This window comes from Anser cygnoides, chromosome 12 (assembly GCF_040182565.1).
Source record: "Anser cygnoides isolate HZ-2024a breed goose chromosome 12, Taihu_goose_T2T_genome, whole genome shotgun sequence".
NCBI classification, from domain to species: domain Eukaryota; kingdom Metazoa; phylum Chordata; class Aves; order Anseriformes; family Anatidae; genus Anser; species Anser cygnoides.
In genome coordinates, this window is record NC_089884.1 from 7,218,107 (window position 1) to 7,229,862 (window position 11,756).

Genomic DNA, 11,756 nt, shown 5'->3' on the forward strand with positions numbered 1-11,756 from the left:
TTCCTTTGTTCTCTGTAATGGCCATGGTGGATTTATGGCCATTCAAGGGAGATGATTAAGACACCTGATAAGTCTGACGTCCACAGTAAAAATACTCACCATGGTTGTTTTTTTTTTGTTGTTTTTTTTTTCCCACTCAGTATATTAGAGAAGCTCTGATAACAATTTCTGAGCTTTCCCTTGCTATTACTTAGTGCCTCTGCAAATAGGAGAGGAGCTGCCAGGCACAATGAGAACTGCTGGCCTTGAAAGATGGAAGAGGCTGTGCCATTGGGGTGCCAAACTCCTCCGCTTCCTCTGGATGTGCTGAGAGTGGGTCAATGTAATCACGGAATCCCAAACAGGTAAGGCAAGAAAGAAATTAATTTTAGAGGTCTGTGCAGCATGTTATTAAAGAAGAAACTATTTCCCAATTCACCAGTTCTGACTGACTCATTGCCTTTTTATGTTTGCACATCCCAGGTTGATGTCTGTAAGGATTTTTGTTCACCGTAAGTAGAGTTTGGTTAGGTGACAAAAATGACCCTCTGTAAAACACTGATGTCTGTGAACAGAGCTGTTTTCAAGGTAGCCATGCAGTGATATACAGCTGTGTAAGTGAGGGTTATCATGTACCTAGTAGCATCAACAATGCTGTAGACAGACAGACAGGCAGAAACACTGTCTTCTGAGCCTAAAACTAAATAATCCAATGAAAGATTTTATGACCAATACTAGAAAACAAACAGTTTCATTGTGAATACTAGAAAAAAATGTTTCTTGCTGGTCTATGCTAACTACAAACCACAATTTGGTTAAACCAGATGTTAACAAACTCACCTGTATTTTTCTCTTGTCCCCGCTTAGCTAGCTTGGGGCAGACAGTAGAGCTCAGACCCTGAGATCCATTTGGGCATCAAATTCCCTTTGAAACTGAGTTGCTAGATTCCAAACTGTTTCTGAGAATCTGGGTTTAAATGGGGATACAGCCGCCTGCTTATTGCTTTGTGTCTGGAGCCCATGAATCAGATAGACTCGCACACAGTGGAATAGGATTATTACTTCATGGCATGGGCATGCAGTAGCAGTCACGATCTAGCCCTTTGAGATCAAGGCAGCAAGAAATTCATGAAGATTTAAAGTAGTTAAAGGAGTTTATTTTCCAGGTGGGAAATCCAGGTGTCAGAAGGAAAGTAACTATAAATTTTCAACCCAGCTTTCCACATAAAATGTAAAGCCATTTGGAGCACACAGAAAGCTCAGTATGAACTACAGCTGATAGCTGGTGCAAGGTATGGTCAGTGGTTTTAAATGATTGATGGAGCTATCTCTGCGCTAAAGTACTAAGGTTGGAATAGTAGAAAAAATTGAGATCTGTTATAATGGTGCTTTATACCCTTTTTTCCTCCTCTGATGGTCAAATAGAGTTCAGTTGTATGAACAATTGTTACTTTATACTAGTGATGTATATGGTAGCTCTCAACACATCTCCAAAAGAATTTTATTCCAATATTCCAATAAACACAGTAATACTGCATGTGGAGATGATTTTTAAAACTTCTCCTAATAATAAAGTGTTTCTTTAGAAATGAAAGAAACTAAAACATATTCAAATAATTTTTTTTTTGTAGTTGATGAAGAAATGTATATATAGATAAATATCTAATGTGTTTTATTTCTATTGGAATACTCAAAAGAGCCTAAAGATATGTCAATGAGTGATCTTAGCTCAGTAAAAGTACTACCTTTCACTTGCAACAGCTTGTGGTTTCCCCCACAGCATCCTGTTAAATAGTCTGGTACAGCCAGGAAACCAGAGACCATGCTGAAATAACAGCATGGTGCGGATGCTGGAGATAGCACCGGGCAGCAACTCCTTTTCCCTTTCAAATACCAGAAGAACCATGTGAGTTTTCCACCAAGTATCAGACATTTTAATATAATTTTGCTGAAATCGGTGACACTGCTCAAGGGCTATTCTACATGAAAAAGACTGATGAAGAAATGCCAAAGGAAAAGACTACCAAATACCCTCGAAAAAGACTGTGAGACACTGACTCTATTTATACTCAGCTCTGAGATCAGTATATTAGCTGACTGGCATTTCTCTTCCTGAGAAAAGATCAATGAAGAAAAGATCAGCTGAAGAAAGATCGATAGTGACCAGACAAACCATTAATTCATAAGAAAAGAGATTTTGCTTGGAGAAATAGCACATTACCCTGAGGCTCAAGTTTAGACTTGATCGTTCTAAATCTTACACGTTGACCTGAATTCTCACTTGAGTAAACTGCAAGCCCTGCAAGAAGAAAGTGCAGACAAGCTCCACGTTGGACAGGAGTCCAGACAGGCATAGCAACAGCGACCCAAACCAAGAAAGAATGGCATGCCAGCACATTTAGTCACACTGCATTTAACAAGAGAGCCCCCTCTGTTTTCATAAATGGAGATTTCTTGCAGGTGTTTGTATCACAATGGAGCTACTCCTGATTTTTATACACAGATCATTTAGATTTTGGTTTTCCTTCTATTCTGAGGTCTGTAGGTTGTCCTGCAGTTGTAATATCTGAATGTTGTCCAGTTTGTCTTTAAATAGTGTGTATATATACACATACAAAAGCACACTGCAGTAACAGAGAACAAGGTGCTCAGTGAAAAGCATTAGGTGCCGAGGAAAAAGCTTTGATGTCCTCAGACATTCAAGGAGTCATTAAAGAGCAGTTCACCTGTGGATACCGCCAAGGAGAGGCAGCCCTACTGTACCAAGCGTGTTTTAAAGTGCTGTGTGTTAAGTATAAGCAGCACAACTTCAACCAGTGTCCTGCTGGTTCAACTCTAGAAAATAGTTTGTGTTGAGTGTAAGCTTCATTTGGAGCAAAGTTCCGGCTTTTCCAGAATAAAAAGGAGCTTTTATTCTAATGTATTTGTTGCCCTCTGGTTTTATATTTAATTTTCTTTTTAAAGTTGCGCAGGGTAATGCACTTGTTATCAGGTACTGGCTTGCTGCACTGCTGACAGGAGGATGCTAACTAAATGAGGGGAGGGTAACAGGGCCATCTGTGGGGAGCAGAAAAGCAGTTGAAGCTATGCATTGATTGAAAAAAAAAATAGGCTTTCAAAATAAAAACAACAAGCAAGTACTGATAGAGAAGCAAATTCAGCAGTGAGTAGCGGAATTTTCCAGAGCAAAAAGGGAATTCCAAAACAATGCCAGAGTGAACACTGACTTCTACCTGATGGATTTAAGTTTAAAAAAAAAAATAAAATCACATCTGCAAACAAACAATACCGTACCATGCAAGACAGGATGTATTCCTCCAGGTTAACACGCTATCTCTCTCTCTTTGTGCTAGGAACCATAAACACCTAACAGGTCTAATGTTTATCTTACGGTGGCATGCTACTAATTATGATTAAGTAATTTTTGGACACATACTTAATACATACCTGGAGCCAATACGCGTTATCTTAATGGACTGCCACATGTACCCAATGAAACTATTAATTAAATCAAGTCTTATTTGATGCTGTGGTTAAAGGGAAGGCAACCTGGTTTATAAATCTAATCCCCTATCACTAGGCAATAGTTGTTCCTTGCTTTTAAAACTTTTGCTACACTTTTCAAATAAAAAAAAAAGGAAAAAAAGCAAGATTAAATTTAGAATTTCATTTTAGGAGTATGTGTCAAGAATGTTTTTAGAATATCTGGTCCTTCCACTATTGTTTCTTTCCATCGTGAAATTTCATGGGAAGAATAGAGAGATATATTTCAGTGTTATAGAGAGATACTTCAGAAAGTATGTAGTATCAACAAAGGAGTGTTTTCCCTCATTTTCCTAATATCGCTACCTATTTCCTTGGAAAAGTGGGGTAAAAAATCAGAGTATTGCAAGGATTTCCTAAACAAGAAATATTTTTAAATACACATATTTTTCTTTATCTATTTTTGCATATAATATAAATACCTTCCTAAAGAAAAAATAAAGAATTATGCAAAAACAATTTGAAGTAATTTCTGGTGGAAAGTCATGACCCACATTTAAAACAAAAACAAAAAAACAAAAAAAAACCCACCATGAACAAACCCCAAAAAACAGACAAAGAAACAAAAACTACCACCACCAAAACCCGATTCATATGCCAAAGCCCAGAGTTCTGTTTGCCTTACAGCTGCACACGTAGCTCACTTGCACTGCACTTTTAGTAGGTATTCACAGATCCCATGGCTGGGTTCCAAACAGGCACTGAAATTTGTAAGTTTTTGTTATTTGGTTACAGTGTCCCAGATATCCCAGTCAGACCCTGGGAATGAACTTTAAAAAGAAAAGGGTAATAGGATGGTAGCTCTAAGGTAATATGATTACTTCAGCTAACAATGTGCACTACTAACAGTTTCAGGTTTCTTTAATATGTTATCTTTGCAATTTTTGGGCACTGTTCTTCAGTACCCAGTACAGGAATGGGTCTTGCTGGTGAATTTGAAGGAGGAGAATACAGAGTTTCACATCCCATGAACTGTGAGAGCCCTTTTTGCTTTTGTTCAGATTTCAGCACAGCTTAGTGGGTGAAATCCAAACCTCTTTCAAGTCAGTGGGAGTTTTGTCATGGATTCAAAGAGGCAGAGTTTCTTTGAGGATAAGCTGCAGTTCCATTTTGCCAAACTCCACATGACCAAAATGCATCGTTCATTTATAGCTGCCTTGATCATAAATATGTCTCATTTTACTTTATTCTGAGTCACACCCCTGAAGTTTTAACTTATGTATTTATTGTTGATTCAGAAATATCTAACTAACGATGACAGTCGGACATAATGGCCAATACTTGCTAGATATTTGTCATTTTTAAGCAGAAGTTTAGGAAGAGAAGCATTTCATGAAGTTCACGTTATTTCTGAATAAAACTCCAAGCTACCTAATCAACACTCCTGCAGCTTTGCCTTTATTGCAAAAATTATTTCCATACTCCCTTGTCAGAGGTTTGTCAGCTCTCTCTGATTTGGCTCCATTCTGAGTTTACACCAGGTTAGCCAGCCCGGGGAGAACCACACCTTTTCCTTTCGGAGGAGTTCGAGCTCATCTGACAGTTAACCTCAAAAACTGAATTTATATAGGAAACTTCACAGTGCATTTTAATACGGCATTCAGTTTAATTAGCACTTGGGCAATTCCTTTTGTTCTTGGTAAACAAAAGTAAGATTTGACAAGGAAGAGAAGAGAGTGTATTTGTTGCTTTCATATGTCACTCAAACTAGCCCATCACCATTCCCAAACTAATACTTCTTTACATGAACTTCTGCTAAATAGTGTTAGATTTTTAAGTCTAAAACTGGCAGGTTTTCCCAGGGTTGCATCTGATATCAAAATCAAGGTTTATTAACATTACAAAGAGCACTGCTGTCCTGTAGTGCCCCTTTTATCATTCTAAGCAGCTGCCTTGAGGCAACGCATTTAACCTTGGGAAATGTGAGAGGAATTGTGGGAAGTCAGAAATCTTTGACAGCTAAAGCCTTTTACCTCATCCAGAATCTGCTCTACAGCTTTAGCTCCCACACTGAAAAAAGATGAGCCCCTTATTTTCATTTGATGTTTATCTATTCTATTCACTGCACTTAAAATCAGAAGATAGAGCAGCATTTACTTACAAACAGTGATCTTCCATTTACGCTCAAAGCAGACCAGTGATGAAAATATCCCTTTCCTCTACGGAGACTGCTATTAGAAAGACAGGGGGGCAGGGGAACTCAAAGCATTTAGTAGTGTGCTAATTTTTTAAAGTAGTTCTTGCAGGTTATCTTATTCCTATGCATTTTATGTTTAATGATAAAGTTCACATTACATTTTGCTATTTCATCACCTGTTGCCGTCGTTGCAATAGCGAAGGAACTGCCATTGGTTCAGTTATAAGCCCTTATTTGTCAGGGTTTAGGGCTCAGTTGTAAAAAGAGTTCATTTTGATGTTTGATATCAATTCTCACTATACAGAGCTTTTTCTTTTAGAAGGTACTGCCGTATTTCCTAAGCTATACATGAATATAACCTCCGAAATGCAGCTGGCCCAGAGCATATTACAGAACAACAAAGTGGATAGAAATCAGCTGTTGCACCTTATACAAGCACCTACAGTTTTAAATTTTGGTATAGCATCTCTCAAGCAAATCAAAAACAAATGTTTATTTTTCTGAAGTTTCTGATTAAAATGAATACTATAAACTATGCATGTTTGGGCCGAATTCAGAGGCGATAATCTGCAGATCATCTAAGGGAGACAGGGAATAACGCTTATCTCACAGGAAAATTACACTTATTACACTTCTCTGCTTTTGTGGGGTATATTTGCAGAGCACAGTGCTGCTCCTGCTTCTCAGCAGGGTAGATTAGCCTAGGCAGAAGTCAGCACTAACATAACCGCTACTTTTGGAACCATTTGCAGACTGCTACTCCGTCTAAAGTTAGGTATCTAAGTAACAAAACACAAGTCAGCCAACAGATCAAAATTGGCATTTTAGCCCTCTAAGCTCAAGTGACATGGTCTGTGCTCTCTCCACTCACAGCTATCTCCACCTAATGAGATTTTGCTCTTATTCAGGTGAATTGCTCAGCTGCTCTGGCCATAAGCAGCTTATTGTTTTACTTGAGCTGTATGAAAATGTTTCATCCAGCCAATTCCACCTTGACACATGTTACTGGGTGAGCAGCATGTCTGACAGATCTCAGTGTAATTTCAGCAGCACGAGGATCCTTCTTACTGAAGTACTTTACAGGGCAGCAAGTCCATTCTGAAAGCAGAAGCAAAACATTGTCTTCACAAAGAAGCAAGTATGTGACCCATTTATATGTTTGCATATAAAACTGGATTTCCTCATCAATGCTCAGCCAATAAATCAATTTGTGACTCATCTGTAGGTCCCCTATGATACTACTTGTGCCTGTGGCCTGTTATTTTGATTACCCTATCTGCAGTCCATGCCTTCTCTGATAAATAAGAAACAAACCACTACAGACCATGAAAACTGCCCTACATAAGCAGCGTAGGAACACATCTTCCCTTGCAACTGTGCCATCCGGTCACCTTTAACCATTATATTTCCTTTCCATTCCCATTTCTAATTTTTTTCCAGCCATTTCACTTGAAGTCAACTTGAACGGATAAGTAGTGCTGCCTCTCCAACTTCTCTCTCCATCTCGAAGGGCAGGGCATCCACTCAAGAAGTGAGACCACTGTTCAAGACAGAGAAATTTCTCTGACCAGCTTAGCATTTTCTATGGATTATTAACGAGCACAGACCCGCTGACAAGGTAATGTCTGTAGTAAAACTGAAGTCCCAACAGCTCCAATGTATTAAATATAACTTGAATATTTTTGCAAGCAGCAGGTTACTTTCCAGTATCCTGGTAAATCATTTCATGCTGCTCCTCTCTGTGGTCTCAACTAGCTAAGTTATGTTTTTTTCATTACCCCTCTTAAAATCAGGTCTGCTTCGTGTTTATACATCAAAAGTCATGTACGTATACATAAACACTCAACATCCATAAGAATAACTTCTTATCACTGTTGTAAAAGTATATCACTGATTTATATGCCATCGGTGCATTACAAGAAGTATTTTACTATTTTATATGCATATTCATATAGTGTATAAACAAAATACATTTAAGCAAAGCTGAGGCTATGAAATGAAACGTTTGGTTTGATTGTTATTCTGCTTTTCTTTCAATTGTCCTTTCAACCTTGCTCCAATTCTTTTCATGGCATAATATACCTTTTACTTACATCATTTTAAAGTACTTATTCCCTTGTTCACACAAAGGGTCTTGAAGGCTCCTTCGGAATACATGTTTCTTCTATAGTAGACATGCAAGGAAGAGTTATCACTGTATAGGGGGATAGTTGCAGTTTGAGGAAGTAGTGGGAGTTTTACATTAATTACCCTGAAGAACACAAGTGTTTATTGTCTTATGTACTGCAATGGCCTCAGCGCTCTGCTTTGGGATCTGTATGAATATCTGCTACTTTGCCACACATTTTGAAACTTTTTGCTCTGAAGAGTCATTGCTAGGAGAGAGCAAAGTAATGTAGTTGCCCATGCCAGCTGCCTTCACGTTAGCATTTTCTAAGAAAGTAAACAACTGTGGGAGCTTCAATTAGGGATGTCCTTTAGCTTTTGTAGATTTAATATTCTAAGTCTGATGTCCTTCTGCTTAGCTCTCACCACCTACTCAGGAATGCTTCTCACATTGCCATCTCAATTGGTGGCACTTGTCTGCTTGGTCAAACACCTAGATGTACTGTTCAATGAAGAACGGAGCTTTGAGGCTGACATTTGACACATTATCAAGCTATCTTATTACCACTTTAGGGATGTGATCAGATTAAAATGTGTGCTCTCACATGCAGATGCCAAGATTCTTGTTCATGCTGTCATTATGTCCAGACTTGAGTAGTGCAATTCACTTTTCTCTTTCTTAACGAACAAAGCTTGCTATCTCTCATCTTTCCAAACCTGTTTTTACAGACATTTATGGCTGTATCCTATTTGATGTCCCATAAATTTCAGAAATATCATTTACATAAGATTTAAATATTGAGAAATAATTGAACTGATAACGTTGTAATAGACACCAGTTTATTTTATCCTTTTTTTTTTTCCTCTTCTCTGTGGAATTTTATATATATCCAATGCACACAATAGACCAAATGCAACATTATTTTAAATCAATCGTCTCAATGGCATTTTACTAAAACCAGGGGTGAAATTGATTTATTTATCACATACATGTGATATATACTTTGTTTGCTTTAGTGACAGAACCAGTCTTTTAGGATTAACAGCTTCATCATCATAGCCTTTTGTCAAAAAGAGAAATTGAATTATTTTTAAATAAATGAAATCTGCACATTTCTTCCCAAATTCTAAGACACGGTTCTTGAATCTTGAGAAAAGTTTCAGTTTGGAGAAAAGTCATTCATTATATTAACTCTAGTTTTGACCTCTTCTGATGCTAGGGACAGGACTTTACCATTTTTAAATCCTTGGTAAAGTATTCCTTTGACTAATCTCCTATTCTGAAGATTTGTATGATATTCAGCCTACATTTCCCTTTGTTAAATATCACCTCATTAATCCTAGTTATATACCTGCTGATGGTGCTAAACAATCGCTTTCCCTTTTTGAAGTGCACAGCTTTGTAATAGTAGAAGATAATTACTATATCCCCCTTAGTCATTCTTTGACCAAGCATGCATATTTAGTACTCATAATCTTTCCTTGTTAATCCCCTTATAGCTCCTGTTACTCATTCTCAAAATCTCTCAAGTTTGTTAGCAGTCTTCTAGCATGAGGCAACAGGAATTAAAGCCATTATTCTAAATGCAAGATTTACTAGTGTTGTGGATAAAGGGTCTGTTACCACAGGCTGTTTTGTTTCAGATAGATACACACTGCATCCCATAAAATGGGACTTGTCTCCCAAATCTGAAACCTAACGTTATAGAAGTCAATGAAATGCTCTTGTAATCTGGTACAGTTTCAGTTTCCTCTTTGCTATCTTTAATAAGCATTCTGTCCATCCAGCTGAAAGTTATTCCCCCAGAGAGATCATTTTCTTTGGGAAGTTTTCCATTCTCAGCCACATCACTGTGACAAAGTGGGGAAAAAAAACACACTTTCCTGAGTATGGGCAGATTTTCACCAAAAGGTGAAATTCAGAACAGTAAAACAAAGTTAGAATTTGTACTTTAGGAGAGCTGTCAGTAATGCTAGATGGTAAAACAAGGGGCAACATCCACAAATTGCAGTGTAGGAGGCTTCAACTGGAGACTAGTAGAAATGTCTTCATTTTGAGGGTACTGAAGCTTTGGAACAAGTTATCCAGGGAGAAAGGAGAGTCATCATCTGTGGAGGCTTTCAAGGCTTGGCCACAAAATGCTGCAGCTGTCCTGACCCAGTGTTAGCAGCAGCCCTGTGCCAAGCAGAAGGTTGGAACAGATAACCTCTTCCAGGTAACATTTTTCTGATTCTGTGAGTCTGTATTTTGCTTGATGCCTATGTTAGACTTACTGGGTAGTTCCTCTAATGTTTCCTTTCATAGCCTTATATGAAAGACAGATTAAAATCACAACAAAGTATTCTGCTACAGAAAACTGAGTTGCTGTGGCAGTTCAGGCAGTGGACAAATGTGTCCATTTCAACTAGAGCTAAACCCAGTCATCATCTCCTGCTGCTTGTCTTCTTCATCTATCACTTCTATTCTTTACTTTTTCTCCTGGAAAATAGCACCCTTCAGACTGGATGATTAATATTAAATGCATTAACAGTTTCCATAACCCACTTGTACAGAAAACAACCAGGTTAAGAACCTTGGCATTAGACATGGTTAATTAACCTGGATAATTTTGACAAAACTGGTTAAGTGAGCAACCACACCTGCAGTTATACCATCAGAGCCAAGGGGACGATAACCTCTGCAGAAAAAGGGAAAGCAGCAGTGAGCAGCTGGATGCAGTAATGCTTAACCATGCTAAGCTGTAGTGAGAGTACCACTTCTGACTGCAATCACAGATCCCTATCAAGGAATCTGGTGGCAGGACATAAGGCTTATTGTAAAAAACACAAGGTGACTGTGAAGCCATTGTACCATGTGAAGCAGCACAAACAGCTTGCTGCACCTTCCCTAACCCCTGTTACAGAGAATTTCAAATGTATAAGGTACAAAAGGAATAGAAGAGATAATATGTATAGTTCATAAGACACGTAAATTATTTCTGTTCATTTACAGATTTAAAAGTGTGGGGGTGTTTCTGGTGTGTGAGGAGGTAAATTCATGACCATCCTGAAGAAAGGTAAGTAGGGAACTTAAAGAAGTTATAAAAAAGGGGTGGGGATCACTGCTACAATAAACAGAGCTATTCTGTTCAGGCATCTTTATTCTATGCAGAACAGGAGCCATGAGCCTTACAGTAGTTCTCTGATGAGTTTTAAATGTTATTCCTGTCTTCAGCACTGATTTGCTGCTTCAAAAAGGAACCTCCCGAAGCAAGGCATGGGGCCAAAATGAAGTTCTGCCTAGAAGATTTCATTGCTCATGCACAGTAAGGGCCATCTCAGGATACTTGTTTCTGTTTGCACAGAAAACGGCACGTGCAGGAGCACAGTACACTAGAGGTAGAAAACCCATTGATTTAGATATCCCCGTTGACTGGTGATGGCACCATATTTTCATAGTTTTTCAAGACACAGGATGACATTTTTCATCCACAGCGTGAAAGTCATGTGGATCCTATTTTGGATGAAGGGTAAATTATGCAGAAAGGAGAGAGTTCTTCACTTGCATTTATTATAAATATGGCTTTTTCTCAGTAGTTGAATCAAAGCTTATCAAATATACCTAGCCCAAGACAGAGGAGTAAGGAACGTGGTGCTTGCAATGGGAATGCTTATCCATAAACACAAGGCATAATCAGAATTGAGCCATGGCCAGCAAAGCAGCATTATGAAGAAAGGAATATGCGGCATCTGTATATCAGTAGACAAAGATATGTCTGTTCTGGCAGTAAATTCCTTGGGAGCAAACTTCTAGATCTGCTCAAAGCTGGATTCTGTACAGAACAGAAAATCTAACATACTTTCTGGACCTGCTTTCTCCTACCAGATGCAGTACAGATTTTTTGAAGCAGGGAGATGATAAAAACAAGCATTAGAGGAGAAATGAGACTGGATTATTCTGGGATTTTTTGGCATATGTATATGATGGCTATGAGAAATACATTCTGCTGGA

At 38.3% G+C, this 11,756-nt stretch overlaps 1 long non-coding RNA gene across 1 annotated transcript; it reads left to right on the forward strand.

Moving 5' to 3' along the window:
* The first annotated feature begins 213 nt into the window (after positions 1 to 213).
* LOC136791760 (uncharacterized) lies at positions 214 to 10,826 on the forward strand. Its single transcript, XR_010834341.1, has 3 exons — positions 214 to 344; positions 7,100 to 7,277; positions 10,758 to 10,826. It is a non-coding gene; the product is annotated as an uncharacterized lncRNA (long non-coding RNA).
* Positions 10,827 to 11,756: the final 930 nt, after the last annotated feature.